This window comes from Plectropomus leopardus, chromosome 10 (genome assembly GCF_008729295.1).
Source record: "Plectropomus leopardus isolate mb chromosome 10, YSFRI_Pleo_2.0, whole genome shotgun sequence".
Taxonomy (NCBI): Eukaryota; Metazoa; Chordata; class Actinopteri; order Perciformes; family Serranidae; genus Plectropomus; species Plectropomus leopardus.
In genome coordinates, this window is record NC_056472.1 from 33,048,534 (window position 1) to 33,062,563 (window position 14,030).

Genomic DNA, 14,030 nt, shown 5'->3' on the forward strand with positions numbered 1-14,030 from the left:
CTGCCTGACTCTGTTTCAGTCTTAAAAACATCAAAAATACGAATAAAAAGTCTTTCTTGGGATTTGTTCCAACATTTCGAATGATTTTTGTGACAGTTATGAACTGTACTGTAATGTTATGTAATCAGATTGTTATTAGAATTGTCTGACAAGATTATGGAAAGGATTCCTGCAGACAGATTTTTTTTGTTAAAGAGTAAGACTCTTTTTGTTTAACCAGAAACAGCCCCAAAACTGCTATTGTCAAACCCACCAGATTCCATGTAAATACACAATAATTTTAGCATGGTAAAAACACAATTCATTCAGAGCTGCCAGAAAAAGAATAAATTCACATAAGCCTTCTTGCTTCATCTTTCCACTGTTATTAACAATCACTAAATCTGGTTTGGTTGAAATTAACCCTTAATTCACCGAGTTCGATATGAAAATATACTGGCTCTATACACGCTAAAATTGCTGTGGGATTCTTAGTTTTCGGTGGTCAGGATGCATTTTGCTAATTTGACAAACTGTAGAGATCAAAGCTAATTAATATTTCTCCTCTCTGGTAGACATAGTGTGCTAAAATAATCCTTTGACATGCGGATATTTCATGTTATAAGCGTATTACAGGCATTTTCTTAGCATTTCAGCCCTTGTTTACTTGTTGTGGCATGGAGAGTTTCCTCCCTAGGCGTGGTTTTCAGATTCAAGCCTAATTCCCACAGCACAAAAAACCCTGCTAACATCTTGCTTTTTAATGTAATGAGAAATTGTACAATCAACATTCACAGCCGGTTAAAATGACTCTGCAGCAGACACAGGTTTTTATCGCCTCCGGCCCCGATCAGCATTGATGGGAACACCCAGGTGAACGTGCTAATTTCAGCTCCTTAACCGGCGAGATGCAATGACACAGCACCACTAATTACTGTCCATCTCCTCCTGAGCAGTCAAACACTGAGCCAAATACATCTGCACCAATTTTGAAAGAGAGACTGAATAACTAAGACAAATATAAAGAGAAGAAACCACTGAAACGTTCTCAAAAACCTCTCTTCCTGCTGCTGTGTACTGTTTACCTATTCTCCTGTCTGTCTGTGATGTCACACGGACACACCAACAAAACAATACACACACACGCCAGCTGACAGGAAGGCAGACTCGAATGCTGCAGCGGTGTGCTCACTGGGTGTGCAGTATATCACCTATATTTAGGTTTACCCGTGTTTGAAAAACCTGCATGCACACACTAATTTGTGTGGGAAAGAGGTATATGATGCACCTCTATGAGAAACTACCTCCAAATATTAAATTAATAATGTTTAATTAAATCATTTGAAGAAATAAACATAAAATCAAAGTCAGCAGTTAATTTGTTTCCATTTTTCTGAGGGGATCAGTTTATTTGTGATTTAAATGAGCCACTTTTGATGAAAAAATAAAAAGGGGGAAAAAGGAATTGTTAAACTAAACGGTAATACAGCTCTGAGCGAATTTTACTTTGAGTAACATTTTTTTTTCACTTTCATTCCCTCTCTGTCTTCTCGTCTTCCTGTGAAGCACTCTGCTGCGCCTGCTTCCCCTCGTCACTGTTGACCTGCTGCTGATAGTCAAAACAAGGTACATTTTGGCCCTGAATGGATGGATCCCCCACCCACACCTCTTTCCTACTCCACCAGAGCACAAGCCATGCCCAGGAAGTGCACCAGCCGCTGCTGATATCAAACTATTTACATATTCAGAACAGATTTCACATACGCAACAGGTTCCACTTTCACATATGTGACTGTCTGTTGCACTGATTTATAGTGCTTATTATAATAATGTAGCTGATTATTTATCAATGATCGATGTATACAAACTGCTCGTCATTGCCGTCAGCATTCAGCCGAGAACGGACGATGAAAATTAGTCTTTAAAGAGCTCTTTCTTTTCTTGTTGTTTCTCGTCATTCAAGGGCAGCAGCACTTGAGCGGCACTGCTAGGTGTGATTACTGCAGAGCTGAATAGGAGATGGAGAGTAAAACAAAAGATTCGCAAATACATGCTACTGGAGGCTCTGTCAAAAAGCTACTGCACACTCCTACACAGTGCCGCCCACACACACACGCACACAGCCACTACACACTAATGTGTATGCACGCATTCAGATGGTGGCACACAAAGAGAGATGCACAAACACACAAACCGCACGAGCACACAGACAAACACAATGGCCCAGAGGCTTCTTTTGAATTTTTTCCCCCCTCCCCGATCCTTCTCTTCAGTAGAACCATATGGGGAACGGGAAGAGAAAAAGTGCAGCAGAGGTGCAGGTTATCTTCATATTTATTCATCAGGGTTCATCTCTCTCCCTGCAGACAGAGCTGCATGAGAACATCAGATGGTGGGTAGGATCTGCCTGCTATTCTCAGCTACAGGCTTCTCGGAGCCCGAGGTGCCGAGGTCCCAGAGGCTGCTTCAGGTCTATGGCGAAATAACCCTTTCCTTGAGACCGGAAAAATACATCTAAAAGGATGTGGGGCTTCGGGGATTTGTAGAATGAGCTGGAGTCGATCGTCTCACGTATATCACAAAGCAGAAACATTTAGCACTGTAGGTGTTTAACATTTGGGAGGATACGGATGAGTGATCTGATTTTAGATCTGCCTCTTTTCTGAACTTCTCCTGCCTTCACCCCCCGGCTTCATGCTCCCCATCCAAAATTCACAAATCCCCCATCACAAATACGTTATTTTTTCACGTTCTCGTGGGAATGAACATATGCACCATGTAAATGTGTATGCATTTTTTTTTTTTTGCCTAGTTACGCATGCACGCAAATTTTGTGTGCATTTGTGTGTGTGTGGGACTTTAGGAGCCGAGGCTAAGGTGAAGTCTGCGTTCGCCAGGCTGAGTGGATGGATGGAGAACATCCGCGTTAGTCGTGACTGCTCAGGCATCTGTAGGAGGATCTGACTAGCACTCGCTGCTCCCTTATATAACACACTGGAGCACGTTGAGCGCTGATTATAAGGCCACAGGTCAACTCTCTCAACACCTCTGCAACAGTGTGTGTGTGTGCGTGTGTTTGCAAGATTTAAGATTATGTGATTTTAGTGTGGGTGTGGTTAGTTGTAATCAAACAGCTATTGCATATATGAGCTGTGTTCGTGTGTGTGCGTGTGTGTGTGTGTGTCCAACATTATTTTATGGTCCATTGCAGTACACGGGGGTTCGTGCAGTCACAAAAAATATGGAAAAGTCATGGAATTTGCAAATAGAGTTTTCCAGTCCTGAAAGAGGTTTGGAAAACTATGGAAATCTGTTTCATAAATCTGTATAATATCACATGATGTGTCCAAGGATGATCGGAAATTTGAAAATTAAAAGCTAATTTCTGTTCTTACAGTTTTTGGCTGAGAATGGTGTCATTTTTGCTGATTTTTAAATCATCAAAAAAGTTTTAACAAAAATAAGGCCAACATTTTTTAAGAAAACAAGCACTCCAAACCGTTGGGCTCACGACTTTGGAGCACGTTTTCTTTAAAAATTGGCATTAAAATAAATAAAAAATACAGCCACTTAAAGTTGTATGTCTCCCCTAAGCAGAAAAAAAGGAAAGTCCCTCCCCGGTGATTAAAAAAATATTTGACATGCCTCCCCCTTTTTGCAACACTTCCTCTTTTCTCATAAATAACAAACAGTCCCTAAATTATATTTAAATATTCATTTCTAATTCTGTTTTGAATTCATTATTTTTGTAAATGATATACATTGGAAAAAAGCTATGACACAGTAGTTAAAAGGAAAAGGTGTTGATGGTCATTTCAGAAAAAAATATATTCTTTAAAATTTGCCTCAAAGTCATGGAAGTTTATTGGTGAAAATGTGTTGGGAGTGCAGGTTTCAGTTTTTCAACATTTAAGGTTAAATACAATAAAAGCAGCTATAACATATATGAGCTGTGTGGGTATTTGTTTGTTTGTTTGTTTGTTTGTTTGTTTGTTTAGATCCTCATTAGCTGATGTATTCAACAGTAGCTCTTCTTCCTGAGGTCTCCATTGCTGTCATTGACAATATTTCATTAACTAGATGACATAAATAAACATTCATAATATTCATACTCACAGTTCAAATAAACACAATACAACAGCAACACAAAACACAACAATCAACACAAAGTCAAAGACGGCCCAATCCAAACAGCGGCTCTACACAATGATTTATCCAACAATAGTTGAGAAAATTAAGTACCTGGAAATTTATCCTCTAAATCACAAGAATCGATAGCTCAAAATCCATTTTATATCTTCAAAACCATCAAAAGTATATATCATATATAGTGTTCAACACTATTCCTCCAGTAAACTAATACAATTTTATTTTTTTGTAAAATTTGGGGTATTACTGATGGAAATCAAAAATTTGGTAATGAATTCTTTGCTACGATTGCACACATTGCTTGTGTGTGTGTGTGTGTGTGTGTGTGTGCGTGAGTGAGTGCGTGTATTGATCCACAAAATATCCTAAATTAAAATGATTTTTGTTTTTTTTTTTTCCACAGAAGTTAACAGGTTTTTCCTGATTAGCAAATGTTGATTCACTTTTGTCACCTCCAGACACATCAGACGCTGACACACGAAAACGAAAAAACAATGAATAAATGTAAATGTAATATCTCAGTGACAAGAGGGGCATTTTCAAAGTATTCAAATCAATCAAAGTGACCATATGAAGTTTACAAAATAACAAACTGGAACAGAGGAAAATGCTTGTGATTGTTCAGACTGTTTCCATTTATTGTTTGTACCTGACCAAAATTGTTTTAAATTTGTGGGAAACACTGATGAAGGCAATAAGCAACTTAACAAGGCATGGCCAGAAAATTAGTGTGAAATTCATGAAATAAAAAAAAGTGCTGAAAAATGAAAAAAAAAGAATATATATGCATACATTTTTTCTGTAACATGATTTAACATATGTATTTATAATAATTATATAAAATAGTTTTCTGGACTTTTTATTCCCCTTTTTTCGAAAAATAATAATTTTCAGGTATTTTTCTTGTTCCTTTTATTAATTTCTTCCAATTTGTCATTCGATATTTCTTGTCAAGTTGCTACAAGCGCTGATTGACATGACTGACAGATGAGTTAAACACTTCTGTGATTGGTTGTGTTCAGAGCGCCGAGATTAACTCTAGCAAATGTCATCAGAGACAGTAGAAAGAAAAGGTGTGATGTATTTTTCAAAGATTATCTGTCACATGTACTTCTCTCAGAATACAGTGACAGTTTTAGCAAATCTGACAAAAAGTTAGTATTTTCATAAAACTCAGAATAAGGGGACGACACCTTTGGAAACGCTCGAGAAAAAAATGAACAGCAGAGTGAAAACAGGAGGTGATCCTCGTCACCTCGTCATCAGCTTTGACCTTAATAGTTGTGTTTCAACTGGTAAAGATGTGACTAATAAACTGCTAATGCACACTGAGTAATCTGTTATTAAGTATAATCTTCATATACTGAGTTTTAATCTTGTGATCTTTGGGGCTTTCGGGATGGCAACATCATTTGTTTCTCATCTGTTGGATTACCATGAATATTGGCCCAGGCCTTTTGGTGATCCCCTGACAGTTAATTGGATTTCATTTCTCCAATAAAATATCCCTTTTTGGAAGGTTTACTGCCAAGTTTTACGGTCAAACTTAGCGTGTGTCACAGTCAACTTAAAATGTATGGTCATACTCTGTCTATGCACAGCAACAGTGTGCACAATGAAAGCAGACAAAAATTAGGTGCAAATAACAACAGGTCTATGATGAAATGTGATAAAATACAAAACTGATATACTTATTAAATAAAGTGCATTCTTCCATATAGGGCTGGGCAATATGGAATAAAGTCTTATCACAATATTTTTTTTCATATCAGTCGAATAACGATATATATCATGATATATATCAAATCACTATCTGAGCGGCTGGATGAGACACGGAGCGATGCGTCCTGGTGTTTCTAAATAATTCATCGAAAGTCTGATTAGAGCTGAAACTAACACAAAGTCGTCTGTAGAAGTCTAAAGAAGTCACTTCCACCTCTGCAGATGTGTCTGTTTCAGACACTTTGGTGCTGTGAGGAGAAGCTGCGCTCTGTTTGTCTGTCTCACTGCGCTGCTGTCGGACCATCAGCTGTTTGATCCGGGATGATGAAATGCTGTGGCTGTCAAACACTCAGCTGTTCTAAAGTCAAGTTGTTCACTTTTTAACATGATTGTTCAACACTTCTGCCCTCACTGTGTTTTGGCGTGAGATTTTCCTCGGTGTCATGAGAGCGCAAAAGCGTGAGACGATGTCCGCGCGCTGGAGCAGGCTGTCGGAAATGTCCACAGTGGAGCAGGCAGTTGGACATGTCCGGACTGGAGTGCACTGTGGGACATGTCCGCGTGCTGGAGCGAACTTTCGGACATGTCTGTGCTGGAGCATGCTGGCGGATATGTTCGCGCACAGGAGCTCACTGTCGGACATGTCCACGTGCTGGAGCGCACTATCAGACATGTCCTCGTGCTGGAGCGGGCTGTCGGACCTGTCCACACTGGAGCTGCCACACATGTCTGTGCAAAGCAGGCTGTCGGACATGTAGTGTTATAATGAAAATATCATGTTATTATCACAATATTAACTCAGCTACATTTAAGCCATTATTTCCCTGTTCATGATCCCGCGCTGGAGCGGGCGCACTGGAGTAATACAGAAAACAAAAGTCCTTAAAATGTCTTGTGGGATGAGTAAATGTCTGAGGAAAACTTTTAAAAAACAGGATTCACCTGAAACAAATTTGCGTCACGTACAGCCCCAGTTTTATTTGAGTGTGGTTTCCTCTGATGATGAAGACTGCTGAAGTTAAGCTGTCAGCCGAGCCTGGCATTATTTTCGGACATACATTAAGGATACAACGTCTTAGAGAGGGAACTTATTAACAGAATAAAAAGGAAGCTTTTGGCAGCTTTTTTTGTGTATAAACAGTAGGTGTGTGTAGTTGTTTTTTTCTCCTCACTTTTTTCCTTTTTCAATTTTTTTTGTGCAATGTCACGTTTGTGCAATCTGTAACCAGTGGATACTTCAGCATTGTAATATGTGATAACAATTATTATACAAACGATGTATAAAATGAAAAACGTCAGTCAAAAGGAGAAGTGAGACATTGGTGGACATTTTTCAGGTTGCTTTTTAAAATTCAAGATTATAATCTCACCTTCTCTCTCTCTGTGTCTCTTTCTTTTTCTTTCACACTCTTTTTCACAGTGAATGTGTGTCCAGATGGAGTGTGTACCGTGCTCTCAGATGGCCTTCTGTCTGATCATCCCCCATACACCTCCATGTTTCACCCCACTGCAGGCATGCGCAAGCAGAGACACACACACACACACACACACACACACACACACACACACACCATCTCTGCTCTCTCTGACACACACACACACACACACACTCACAGATATAGAAGCAAAACACTTTTTCCTTCCTTTCCATCAGTCACTCAGTCACCTTCTGTGGCACTTTGAAGTTTGATTTACAGCTGCAGCACATAACAACATGTACAGTTTGTGCACACACGCAGCAGTTTTCAGTGTAAGTTTTTGGGAACATTTATTTTTGCTCTGCTCAGTGCAGTGTGACTGATCGTACGCATTTATACTTTTTTTGTTGTGCTTTGTTATTTTATTAGTTCTCTGTATATTCTACAGTTATTGTTTTTAAAATTTGGAGCTTCAGCAAAGCAAAATTTAAGGAGGCACTGATTTATCTGAGTTACATCAGTATCAGCCGATATTCCAGCCCATTCTTATTCCAAAGTTGTCATATACTGTTGCTTTGTCAGTGCTTTCAGCGTAAGATACTGACACCAAAAGCCACCTTCCGTGGTGGTATGATATGCCACAGGGTGGCATCAGTTTGTAACGTTGCCGAATGGTACATTTCCTGCATGAAAATCCAGGTTTTGTAGAGAGGCACCTCGTGCCCCATTACATCATTACTGGCAGTGTTTCAACCTGCTGCATTCCGTTGGCGTATCATATGGCCGCAAAATCAGACCACATTATCAAGTGACGCTGCCTGTAAATGTATCCTATGCCTGCATCAGGTGCCATCCAGTCGAAGGTGGGCCATCATAAGACCAAAAGCCTGTTCTCATTCCACAGTCTTCATATACTGCCACTCTGTTAGTGCCTTCAACATAATATACTGTCGCCAAAAGCCAGTTTCCATGGCAGTGTAATATGGCACCAGGTGGCATAAACTTTTAACATGGCTAAACGAATTCTTTTGTGGTGTTATAAAACACCGCTGGTCGACCTAACGACATAAAAGCAACGTGGACAGGCGGCATCAGTTGATACTGCTGCCAGAAAGAACGTGTTGCTGCTGTATGATATGCTGGCAGGTTGAAACGCTGTCAGTAATGACGTAATATTAGGAGCATGAGACGCCTGTAGGGTGGGCTGGAGGAGCGGTGGATGGGTCCTACAAACCCTGGACTTTAATGGAGGAAAGGTACCGTTCTGCCACGTTACAAACTGCTGCCAGCTGGTGGAGTATCATACCGCCATGGAAGAGGGCTTTTGGCATCAGTATCTTACACCGGAAGCACTGACAAAGTAGCGGTATACCACGACTGCGTGTAGAGAAAAAACATGATGTTTTTTCATAAAACTAACCACCCATGCCTTTGTAGCCTAATCCTAACCGTGTGCGTTTGCTGACGTCCCGGTATTTTGGTTGCGCCATCTTGTAATGTCAACAGCAGACGCAGGAGGATACATAGAGCATAATATGTAAACAAAGAAGTCAACTGCAAAGTGGCGATACGTGACGACTTTGGATGAGAACGTGTTGGACATTGGGCTTGTTTATTGGTAAATATGATGACATTCATTGATGGCAGCGATTTCTGTTGGATTTATTAACGAATGAATAATTTGTTTTGGTTACATTCATCATGTGAAACAGATTATTTCTCACAATTTTTACAATCAGTAACCGAAAAAGGAGTAGGCTGAAGCCCAAGGCTTATTTTTGCCTCCTACCAAAGGATGACCGAGAATAACAGCAACACCACAGAAACGAAATAAATGAATTAATTTTTCAAGAAAAGCTATTCTACTCTAAACTGTACTCCTCTGTTATTTCACACTACAATCAATCTTGAATTATTTTACACTATAGTCATTTTGAAATCCTGCTAAAATAAAAAATATCTGCTGTCATAAAATCCTGTGGTTGTTTCTTTTTTTTTCATACCACAAACAAACAAACCAGAGTCCATTTGGACGTGGACTGAGACCACCTGAAAATGTGTGTATTGGTCCGGTTGTATGGTCCGTGCCACAGTTTGACAGGTTTCACAAAAGCCTAAACAATCCATACTAACCCTGAAACTAACCTGAGTTCATTATAACTAAACCAATCGTGGTCGGTGTGAAATCCCATAATCATTTTGTTCAGCAGGGTCCCTGTTTGAACTGTGGCTGTTTACAGCAAGTCACACACCTTTACATGGAGCTTAACAGGCAGACACACACAGCAGGAACCACTGAGCACAATTCTGATCAAAACAGCCTTTAAAAATCATCACGGCTCTGCGGCCGAGGCTACCGCCGCGCTGAGGAAGCAAGAAAAAAAATTAAATAAGAGAGGGAGCTCATAAAGGCTTTCGATTACAGTACGCTGTGATTGTGTGTCGGAGGGGAGGGTAAATCCAGACATATTCAGAGAGGTCAGCCGGGTCAAATTCCTCAGGAAGAGAATGTGGAGACGAAGGCAGAAACATGGGAACTCAGGAACCCACCCTGCAGCTCTCGCTGCACCCAGCGTTAACTGTTGCTTAGAAACCAAACAGCGCTCCCTGCTTCTTTTTCCTCCTTTTCCTTTCTTTCTGGCTCTTAAACCTACAATTTTCATTATGATTTGCTGTTAAGAAAAGCAGCGTTGAACTCTTGAGTTGAACATTCAGGTGCGATGGCGGGCACTCCAACAATCGTGCTCTGATTGTGGCAAACACTCGCCCTAAGAACTACCGGACTGAAACACTGGGTGTGGTTGGCAGAGGACAGTGTTTTGTGTTTGTGCTGCAGAAAAGAGATAAATAACGATAAGGAGATAAGAGCGAAAAAATAGACGTGAGAGTCGGGGATTCCTTCTTTCCACGCTCTCATTTTTCCTTTCGTTCTCGTCATGCTGTCACACATAGAGCAGGGACCCTCGACCAAAATAACAGGAGGCCAGGAGCCAATCGTAGCGGCCCATACATGTTTCTAGGATTTTAGGACATTTCTAAGATTTAGGAAATTTCTATGATTTTAGGATGTTTTTCATATTTTACGACACATCCAGGATTTAGGATGATTCTAGGATTTTGGGAAGAATTCTGGGCTTTTATAATGTTATCAAGATTTTAGGACGTTTCTAGGATTTTAGGACATTTCTAGGAGTTTTGGCACATTTCTAGGATTTTAGGACGTTTGTATGATTTTAGGACATTGCTAGAAATATAGGATATTTCTAAGGTTTTAGGACATTAGAGAATTATAAAGTGTTTCTCAGATTTTGGGACATTTACAGTATTTTTTGGAAATTTCTAGGATATTGAAGTTTTTCGACTTTTTCCAGGATTTTAAGGTGTTTCTAGGATTTTAGGACAATTCTAGGATTTTAAGATGTTTCTGAGATTTTAAAACATTACTACAATTTTGGAACATTTCTAGGATTTTAGGATGTTTCTCGGACTTTAGGACTCAATCAGGATTTAGGATGTTTCTAGGATTTCAGGAAAATTTCTAGGATTTTAGGATATTTCAAGGATTTTAAAATATTTCTAGGAGTTTTGGCACGTTTCTATGAATTTAGGACATCACTAGGGATATAGAATATTTCTAAGGTTTTAGGACACTAATTTAGGATTATAAAGTGTTTCTCAGACATTGACAGTATTTTTTGAAAATAAAAGGACATTTCAGTTTTTCGACTTTTTCCAGGATTTTAAGGTGTTTCTAGGATTTTAGGACAATTCTAGGATTTTAGGATGTTTCTGAGATTTTAAAACATTTCTACAATTTTGGGACATTTCTGGGATTTAAGGATGTTTCTAAGATTTCAGGATATTTCTAGGATTTTAGGTCATTAGGGTCATAGCTAGTACCTCTGCCAGGGGTTCCTCGACAGCCCCTTTTTGATGAACAAGCTCTTCATACTGCTTTATGCACTCTGGCACCTTATGGATACTGAAAGTACAAAAACAATTCCCAGTGTGAATCACTTTATGCTTATTGTTTGTTAGAAAATGGTTGGGGGGCCACCCTGCACCCTATCGGGAGCCAGATTTGGCTGGCAGGCCATAAGTTGAGTATCACTGACGTAGAGAAAGACATCAGTCAGTAGTCGTACAGTCATTGCTGTTCTTTTCTGTAAACTGTCACATTCAGTCAGCCTTTCTTTCAGTTGTCTAAACATCCTGATGTGTGTCATCTTGTGTTTTACCTTCGAGGAGCAGGTATTCAATTTTGTGTCGTCTCTCATCTCTGAGGCAGTCGGGATTCTCTGCCTGGTGGTGTGTGTTAGGTTTAATGCCGTTTTTATTGCTGAAATGTCAGGGGAACGGGAATCGAAGTTATGTCGAGGAATATCAGCGGGCGCGAGGTCAAGCGCCTCCCAAACTGTTACAGATGCAATTACGTAATGTTACGTAATCTAAAAAAAACCAAAAAAAACTTAAAACTACAATCCTCCGATAGCTCCAACGCTCTGTTAAATTTGCACCACATCTAACAGACACATCCACTGTATTCATGTGTTTGTCCTCTTTGATGTGAAGCGGAGAGGAGGGAGGAGGAGGAGGAGGAGGAAGAAGAGAGCAAAGAGACGGGGAGGGACGAGGGTGGAGGACGACGTAGGTGTAAAAGCAGCTGGGGAGAGGAGGCAGAACTGACACACAAAGGTGGACGATGCTTCATTTCCAGGGAGATGTCTTCCCATGAGTCCTCTGCCTCCTCCATAAACATCCAAAGAACAAGCGAACCCTGCAGCATCCGGCCGCTGAAGCAGGGATTTCTCTGGCTGTTATCACGAAAACACACAGGTGAGACACGAGGTTAAGTACATGGGGAGGAGGAGAAGAATCCGACATTATACTGTGTAATATGTAACTCTGGGGAGGTGGTGGGAGAGGTGTGAGTATGGTGGATCCGATGGTGGTGTTTCAGTGTGTGTGGTATGAGATGATGAAGTCCAACAAGACGGGACGACGCTCAACAGATTCAAAACATCAACAGAGATTTCTTCTGTAGTTTGTGTGCGTTTTGAGCTTTCTAAAATTATGGAGAATTAAATGCCACAAAACAAACGAAACTGACCACTATGAGGGGTCATAAACTGTGTTTATGACCCCAAACCTTCCTTTTAGGGTCACCAATAACACCTTTTCCATACTGTCTAACAGAGAACATGTAAACTGTTCAGCCGACATGCTGCTGTGCATTCAGAGGAGCTCAAACAGATCTCATTACACAATCATGTCGTTACACAAAAAAGTGGAAAAAACAGTCTTTCCCTTAAAAGCCTAAAATCATGCTTTGCGTTGCAGCTCAATAGTGAAATATCCAGAGCAACCAATAAAATGGTGTGAACATTTGCAGGCTTTTACAGGTGTGACCATGTCTTAAAGGGATAGTTCGCTAATCAAAACAGTGTAGAATATATCGTATGTATAGATGAACCTCCTCCTCTCCTCACAGCAAAACTCCACTGGATAACTTAAAATGCATCATCCCATGGAGTTTCGGTGACTCTCAGCCTGTTGCTCAAACAGGCTGCAGATCTGCATTTTCGTATTGCCCGCCACTTGTGCCGCCGTTGCAGATACAACAGTACAGAGTTCAATCAAGAGACTTACCCTCCCCCTCTCTCTCTAACTCGGACCGAAATCCTAACAGTAAAACTAGGCAAGATGTCAGTGACACTATTGATTTCACCAAAATTCAAATATCTGTATTTTTTACAAGATGTAAAAAGAAAATTCATGAAAAAATTGCAAAAAAAACAACATTTAACTTTGGTGCAACAAAGATACTACTACAGAAGTTTACTACCTGACTTCTTACTGCTGCGTCTTACACGCTTGTTGCTGCAGCGCTGCAGCAGAGCTACCTGCTCTTACAACTACTGTATCTCAACAATTATACACGGATACTCCGCTCATTTAAGAAGCCGTGCACCTTCTGCATTGTCAGCAACACGGTCCTGCAAATATTTCACAGTAAAATTCCTGAAAGGAATCTGTCAATGGAAATGCGAGCCACCGTTTCTGTAGATGTGCCGTACCTCAGAAGCAGCTGAGAGGCCCCTGATCAGGCGTTTTGGCTGCTCTGGTCTGTTAACATGGGCGTCGAAATAAAACCCAACAGGTTCTGCAACGCTCACATGCTGCACACGCAGGCAGTGTGATCTGGACGTTATTGCTGATTCATCCCAAAACGTCATCTGACCGATAGTTCCTGTCCAGCCGTTCTACACTGAACTGTAAATCCATCATGATTTCAACACTCGATTTTCTGTTTTCAGTGCAGGACTGTCCTTGCTGAGGCCCGTAATGTTTGCATATAAATACCAATCGACTGAGTGTTCACTTTCTTCACGGAGACAGACAGAAATGAAAAGACTTCATCGATCGAAGCTCAGCTTCAGGGAGAGAAAAGATTCAGAACAAGATGATGAGACTGAGAGAAAAAGAAAGAGAGAAGGTGATGAAGACGAGTGAGGAAGAGCAGGTGCTCACTGTGCCCACGATAGGATTGGCATGATGTCCTCATACTTCTCAACATCAACAAGAACTGACCCGATCCAGTTCAAGCTCTGTCATTCTCTGTCAAATATATATATGGTGTCAAAAATATATATATATGTTGGTATAAGTGCGCAGCACTTACCCTCCACCTCCACCCGTCGACAGCGAGTGCTACTTTCAGATGAATAAATACAGGATAGAAACCCACAAAATGTTAAGAAA